Source organism: Lactuca virosa, chromosome 7 (assembly GCF_052849685.1).
Source record: "Lactuca virosa cultivar CGN04683 chromosome 7, Lactuca_virosa_CGN04683_v6, whole genome shotgun sequence".
Classification (NCBI taxonomy): domain Eukaryota; kingdom Viridiplantae; phylum Streptophyta; class Magnoliopsida; order Asterales; family Asteraceae; genus Lactuca; species Lactuca virosa.
The window spans coordinates 137,735,127-137,743,233 of NC_136432.1; the positions used below are offsets into that span (position 1 = coordinate 137,735,127).

Sequence of the window (8,107 nt, forward strand, 5' to 3'; positions counted from 1 at the left end):
ATTAATTAAAAATGATGCAAATTTTGTCCATCATTTATTGGAAGTATTAGTTCGTAACTGAATATTCTAAGTATTATATTATCACATTTTATATTTGGACATGATTTTACATTACGGTTGACTCATAACCGATTTATCCACTAACATTTCTAAACTCCAAAGTGTGCGATCATCCAACTAAATAAATCACTTTAATTTCCATTAGTTAGCAGTAGAGGTTTATAACCATTACCAAATCAAGAGCCAAATTATTTGGCTATTTTCTTTTGGTTTTATTTTCTCTTTTTTCATCATTGAGGTAGGATGTATACCAAAGATTTGAACTGCATAATATAAGCACACATTCCAGATGCATAATCGTATAGTAAAAAAGTTTATTTAATTGAGGTAAATGGTAACTAAAAAAAATAATAAATAAAAATAAAAATAAATAAAAAACATAAAACTACAACTTTTTGAATAACTTATATTTGTTTTTGGATTGGATTTTTTTTCCTTTCTAACTTGAAGCCAAGTCGTTGGTTTGGAAACCTCTTTACGTTCTCTTCATCATGAAGGTAAGATTACAATTCATGTTAGGAATGAATAGGGTGAATGGCTACCAAAGCAGGAAAAAAAATCAAAAACATACCACTGAAAAGCTCCAATTACGTCTCATTGGTGTTGCTCTAGAGCATCTTTCAGCAGCAAAATGGAGAATAAGATCTTACTTTCAATTTTGGTACCATGACCAGACCATGATTTCAACCAGGATCGCCCTAATGTGTACAACATACAATATAAACAGTCAATTGCAGATGAACAAATAAAATCTAAACGCAAATTAAAACATGGGGCTGACGATGTTATCGTACGTTCATAACCCGATGTGAATTCCTTAAGTAACACGACATGTAAATAAACCAAGAGAAATGGAATTTACTTAGAAGAGACTCATAGGGAATTAGTGGTGAACTTCCTTTGATCTCATGTGCGACTATATTCTTGCTTATCGTTAAGTACATCACAAAGCCAATAGTTTACCGATGAAATGCATTTGATAAACAGTTAAATGTGGTCACTGAAATAATTATGATACAAAAATGCAGTGAAATTGCAATCCTTATAAAGTCAAACCTGAACTTCCTTACATGAACCACCTGTCAAACATGAATATTCATATCACAATTACACCAGATCAATGAAAATAAACAAAGGTGCATTGAGCACATTACCTATAGTAAAGGTCTTTCTGTTGATGTTCATTTACACTTGATCAAACATTATTTGAGTCATTTTGTCAAGCACCTGGGGTGCATTTTCTGTAACCTGCCAGAAAAATTACAAACCCAAGGTTCTTAAACCCATTAAAAGAATAAAAATTCATAAATGAATCCATGGACTAACTACTTCAATTTTACGGCCCTTCTCAACGAAAGTTGGTTTAACCCCTCAACAGAAGTTGATTTAACACCAATTAACTGCATACATCATCCAAAATTCAAACAAACTTTAGAAAAATATAAAATCAAATCTATTAAAGAGTGAAAGTAAACTTACATGTGCAAAAAGCTACAGAAACATCACGTTTTAATTTCTGAATTGAAACGTGAAATATGGTGGTGATTACCAATATTTCCAGTCAGTAACAGAAGGTGGAGACGACGGTAAGTGGTCTTGAATGTGCGTGTGATGGTGGAAAGGTCATTTCCTTATTTCTCCATTAGAGCTTTTTATTGGAAAAACGTTTTGTAGAAGAGAGGCTGTAAGTGGTGGTGATGACAGTAAGGAAGCGGCGGTGGCTCCTGGCATATTCCAGTAGAGAAACAAAGAGGCGCGTGATTATTGTGGCCATCGGCTGTAGTATGCTGGTGGTGGTGGTGGTCGATCATGATGGTGGTGATTCGTTGTTCTGTTAACAGCTAGGGCTTGTATAGTGAGAGAAAGCAGAGTGGAATGGAAAGGAGCTGGGATTCCAAATTCAAAAAGAATTGAATCATACGTTTGGGAAATTTTAAAAATTTGAAATCCAAAATTGAAATTGAAAGGATGACTGAGAAAATATGCGATCCATGTGCAAGGCCATATGGCCATTACCATGAGATCCTTCTTTCCTGACCCGTTTCTGAGTGTATATGGCTTCAAGAAAAATCACAAGGTGGAAACTTACAATCGGTTCATCAGATTTAAGGTAGGAATTCGATGCCAGAGCGTGGTGGTGGGTAGTGGTGGAGACAATGGTGTATGGTGGTGAAGGTTGCCTGTTAGGGAAGAGAGAAGGATAAGAGTGGTGGTCGTGGTTGCTAACGTTAGCCGATGAAGGAGATCGAAAGGATGAGGAATGGCACGTTAAGTTGTTTGTGTCTAGTGTGTTCAGAGAGGCGAATTTGGTTTTTATATACAATTTAGTTCCGATATATATGAAGAACGAATCCCCTTTATTCCTTCCGCATTTATGGTTCTTTGATTTGAATATTTCAACTAAAATTTAGGGATACAGAGAGATATGGAAGAATGGTTGGCCGATTTTGATTTTTGTGTAATGCATGAAGTTGTTGTATATAATGCATTAAGGGGTGTATCTCCTAAAATTCAGCATTTAGGGCTAAATGCTTATTAAGGTATATATATATATATATATATATATATATATATATATATATATATATATATATATATATATATATATATATATATATATATATATATATATAATGTTATGAGAAGCTTTTGTTCTTTATTACAGCTTTGTACAAATTTGTACAGATGATTTCAAAATATATCCTCCTTTAAACACGTCAAATAAATTGTGGTATTTTAGAACCCAAACTTATACACATATATATACCAATATTTCAAGTCTAATATTAAAAAATATATTTATATTTTTGAAAATATTTTATTAGTATAGGACAAAATTCAAATATTCATAAATCACATACGGAGTATTTTTTTTCTCTAAAATGCACCAAGTAAGACTATAAAGATACATAACAAATCAAATGTTCGCTGGAAAATATTCAAATCACGTTGAACGATACTGCATTTAAAAACTTGAGTATATTACACGAATGGTCCCTATGGTTTGGGGTAATTTGCACGTTTGGTCCCTAACTTATTTTTTTAACTCGGAAGGTCCCTATACTTTGTTTTTGTTGTGCACTTAGTCCCTGTCATACCTAAAAACACTATTTTACCATTGATTTTTTTATTTATTTAAATAAGGTGGGGTAGATAAGGTAAGATAATGTAATGTGGAAGTGGGGTTGGGGTGTGTTTATTTAAATAAATTAAAAAATCAAGGGCAAAATAGTCTTTTTTAGGTAAGACAGGGACCAAGCACGCAACAAAAACAAACAATAGGGACCTTCCGAGTTAAAAAAGTAAGTTAGGGACCAAACGTGCAAATTACCCCAAACCATAGGGACCATTCGTGTAATTTACTCTAAAAACTTCCAAACAATAATTAGAATAAATAAGCTATTTTAAATAACAATGAATATTTCATATCTAAAAATTCATAAAATAAAAAGTAAATTAACTAAAGAAGGTATTTCTTGAACACATTAAATACAAATCCAAGCATTGCCATATTTTTCTTCCTCTAAACAATAAATAAATTAAAACAAATATATCAGTAATAAAGCATCTACAAACACAATTGACTGGATACACACATATAAACTAAATACATAACACAAACATATATTGATCTATAAGATAAATAAAATGACTCCATAAACTACATACATACAACCAGGGGCGGATTTAGGGGTCACCGGTGGCACCGGCAACCCCTAACTTTTCCGGCCGTAGTGGAAAATTTTTCAAAATTCTTTAAAATTTTTATTTTTTCTACTATTGTGCAACCCCTAACTTTCCCGTGCACCCCCTACTGAGAAATCATGTGTCCGCCCTGTATACAACAAACACATACTTCAAATGTAACAGAGCACCCACAAATTTCCATTAACTTAATCTCCAGCTTGGGTCACGATATCAAGAGCCTATAAGCCAACACCATACTTCAACCATGTTTCCATTAACTTGAAAAGCATAAATCAAGAAGAAAAAAAATCTTAAAACTTAAACTCCTGTGAAACATTTGGACTAAAAGTCATATCCAACATAATTGCTTAAACCTTAAACAAAGTTCTAAGTTTCATCAGCCACACACCTCTAATTTTTTAACAAATGCTTTAGTAATCAAGAAAGAAAACGAAATCCCAGTGATAGCTATTATCTTTCTTCCTTCTCTTTCTTTAATATTTTTTTCTTAAAAACAACCAGGTATTTATAAATACAATAAACATTTTAAGAGAGCGTGCCCTTTCATTTTAACTAATTATCAGTATTTTGTGAGATTTGGTATTTTCCCATAAAACCAATCTATTCATTAAACATGAAATATATACATGTTACAAATGGGCTGAAATACATAAATACATAAAAAGGCCTCGATACATATTGGACATACTAAAATACAATACAAATATCTATATAAACACCCGCTAATAGCCCCCCGCAGTACGAACGGGAGAATCTTGAACGTTCAGGACCGAAAGTCAAGGAAAAGCGGAGATGGTAGGCTTTTCGTGAAGATATATGCATATTGAGAAGAAGATGGAACATGAAGAACGGGAACTTGACCGCATGCAACTTTGTCTCGAACAAAATGAAGATCAATCTCAATATGTTTGGTCCTCTGATGCTGAATTGGATTAGACGACATATAGACAGCACTTACGTTGTCACAATAGACAATAGTGGCCCGATGAGGTGAATAACAAGTTCCGTAACCAACATGATTCTGCTATAGTATTAGCAACACCTCGATATGCTGCCTCTTCACTAGAACGAGAAATAGTATGCTGTCGTTTAGATGACCAAGATAGAAGATTGTGTCATAAAAAGACACAGTAGCCTGAACCCCCCCCCCCCCCGGCCCGTAAAATATGTTTAATGTAGTGTAAAATACATAAAACAGTGTTGAAGGCTTGCTGAGTAAATGGACTTTGAGCTGGAGGCCCAAAAAACTGATGAGAATTATGTTGGATTGGTGGCCTTCTCGGTCCAGTGGCTGGGTCTGATGTGGGGCAGCAGAGTGGGCCGGTGGTGTTGCTAAGATACCCGACTGATTGTTGATTGAATACCACCCAAAGGCCCAACCAAAAGTTCCTTTGATGTTGTTACTGCCCGCCATTATTTTGGAGACCACCGTTCCTTCCTCCGTTGCGACCACCTCTGTGATTTCGCCCGCCTCTCCCTCCATGAAAACCGACCCGGTTAGTATTCTGATGAGTGGAGTCGGCGGTGAGAACCGTTGGAGATGAAGAATGATCGGAATGAGAGGCCGAGGAGGAGCGATTCTGATCTTGAGCAAGTTGTTGGTCTTCAAGCACAAGCATAGAACATGTGTCCCAAAAAGATGGAACCGGTCGCTGATGACGAATGGTGGTTGCGATATGGTGGTACTTGACGGATAGTCCATTTAACATATAGGGCACGAGATTGATTTCCGAAACCTTTGCATCCATATTCTCCAAAAGATCAGCAACTGACTTGACACGATTACAATAACCAACCATAGAAGAATCACCCATCGTAATATTTCGGAGCTCGTTGTCGATTTGAATAATCTTGTTATTTTTATTATCACGGAACACTTTTTCAATGGTTTCCCAGACCTCATGAGCAAGAGTTTTTTTTCTTGAAGATGAGGTGAAGAAGCGGGATAGAAAGAGTACCGTAGAGCCATGATTTTACAATCGAATCATTACGTTTCCAGATATCAGTTTCTGTGATCGGTTGAGTATTCTCAGGAGCTTTCTCAGTTGACGAAGAAGGAGGAGTTAGAACCGTTGGTATAAGGTGATCAGCTACCCCGTAGCCAATGCAGTGGATCTCGAATAGCTCCCTCCAGATATCATAGTTCATCTGGTCAAGATCAAGAACAATCGGAATAGCATGTTTGATATTAATGGTAGAAGTTGGTTTTCTGAGAAATTAGAAGTAGACATGGTTCAGAAGGATCACAGAGAAAAAAATGATGATGAAGAGAATAGAAGAAGAATACGGCTATGGTTTTAAAAGGAGAGCAAGATATACAGCTCTGATACCATGAGATTTGGTATTTTCCCATAAAACCAACCTATTCATTAAACATGAAATGTATACATGTTACAAATGGGCTGAAATTCATAAATACATAAAAATGCCTCAATACATATTGGACATACTAAAATACAATACAAATATCTATATAAACATCCGCTAACATTTTGAACAAAAAGAAACAACCATGCTTGTTACCGTTGGTATTTTTATTAATTCGTAGTATCCCCTTCCTCGATATATAAGTCAGCCACACAAAACTATATAATAGAGCCAGTTCCTTTTGCAGCCAAACTCAGTATTAAAAGCTTGTCAAATATTGCTTTTAGCGGTGGTAACGGAAGAAAGAAACCTTGTATCTATTAGCACACTTCCTACATGTGACCCCTTTTGTTTCACACTACATACACACATATTATACATACACAAATATTTCTACACGAAGATATATAAAACATACACAATGAAATCTATAATGTACACACAGATCTTAAAGATATTACAACAACAACGTTCGATGAACAAAGAGCGAACTAGATGTCCAAGATGGTTTTTACCAAAGAAAGTGGACCGACATTATCATTTATGGGTGGAAAATGGAGCAAAGGTGGCGTTTTTTGCTAAAAATGTAGAGCAAAATCATAATTGATGCAGTGGTTTGGATTTAGGTATGGCGATGCATCTGTGGTCATGGCAGATGGTGGCATCTGTAGTTGGTTTCTGAATCCTTTTATGATATTATTATCTACTAATGGTATTGGAGTGGTGGTGAAGAACAGTGATGGAGAAATTGAGTAATGTAGTAATTAAATTTCTCATAGAAATAGGGGTTAGTGTGGGAGGTTATTATGTGGGTACAATGGCAAATCTGTAACTAAAAACCATGTCGTTTCTTATGTAAATGAAACTGAAAAAATATGAAAGAGTAAAGAATACTAGTGGTGTCGGGTCGGGTTGCATGCCTAAAATATTTAAACATCAATTCAATAGTTATAATAAAGTTCTTACAATTGAACCCTACGAGGTCTTATATATTGAAACACTTTCACAATTGCGTCATCACCGATGCCTTTTAAAACATTTTTTTTCAATATATGATACTAAACTATCACTCAAAAATTGATCACTCATTTTGTTGCGTATATCAATCTTTATCAACTTCATTGCTGAAAATGTGCGTTCCACACTTGTTGTTTCTATGGGTAAGATCAATGCAAGTTTCACAAGAAGATAAATCTTGGGAAATATTACATGATTCTTTTCTTCGACCATCTTTTTGGCAAGGTCTCATATGCTCTTCAAATCATTAAATCGTTCATCTTCTCGCACATCTTTAATGAAATTTCCAAGTTCCACTTCAAGAACTCGAAGATCATATTCTGTTGGAAACTCTTCCGGATAAAGTGTATCCATTTTCATTATTTTATCTAAATCAAAGGCTTTGAAAGTTTCATTGGGTCACAAACAAGCAATTGAAATAAGTAAATTTGTGTTTACTTCATTAAAGTGATGGTTTAGCTCTCAAAGTTGCATATCAACCACCTCCTTAAATACATCAACTTGATAGTGGTGCAAGTTGTTAACCTTAAAAAAATATATATACAAATATATTAGTAACTAATGATAAAAGACAATAAATTTATAAATCAATGTGGTAGTTAGTAGTAACAAACATTACTAACTTGTGAACCTCTTCGACGACTGTATCCGTTATAATATGCATCTTCCACATCCACGACTTTAACTTCGTTTTTAGCACAAAACAAAGTAACTTTCTGTAAAATTGGTTCCCATCCTACATCCCTAATGTAACGTCAAAAAAATTTCACGCCAAATTCAAACTTTTAAATCACAAATAAAAGTCAAATAGTATTGTTTACAAAATGTTTTCAAATCAATATCCATTAGAGTGTCCCAAAATCATAACATAAGGATGAGGAGTGGTACGGTCACGCCTTCGCCTTGACATGATCTCCTGAAGTACCTGAAACAATAAAACTGAAAACTGTAAGCC

General features: G+C 34.7%; 1 long non-coding RNA gene across 3 annotated transcripts; it reads right to left on the bottom strand.

The window, feature by feature from the left end:
* Positions 1 to 362: 362 nt before the first annotated feature.
* LOC145125207 (uncharacterized) lies at positions 363 to 2,421 on the bottom strand. 3 transcript variants are annotated; one of them, XR_013715868.1, is made up of 6 exons: positions 1,540 to 2,421; positions 1,390 to 1,460; positions 1,215 to 1,308; positions 923 to 1,139; positions 632 to 758; positions 363 to 544 (listed from the first exon to the last, which is right to left on the bottom strand). It is a non-coding gene; the product is annotated as an uncharacterized LOC145125207 (long non-coding RNA). The 3 variants fall into 3 exon arrangements; XR_013715869.1 differs by having other exon boundaries at positions 855 to 1,139; XR_013715867.1 differs by having other exon boundaries at positions 632 to 1,139.
* Positions 2,422 to 8,107: the final 5,686 nt, after the last annotated feature.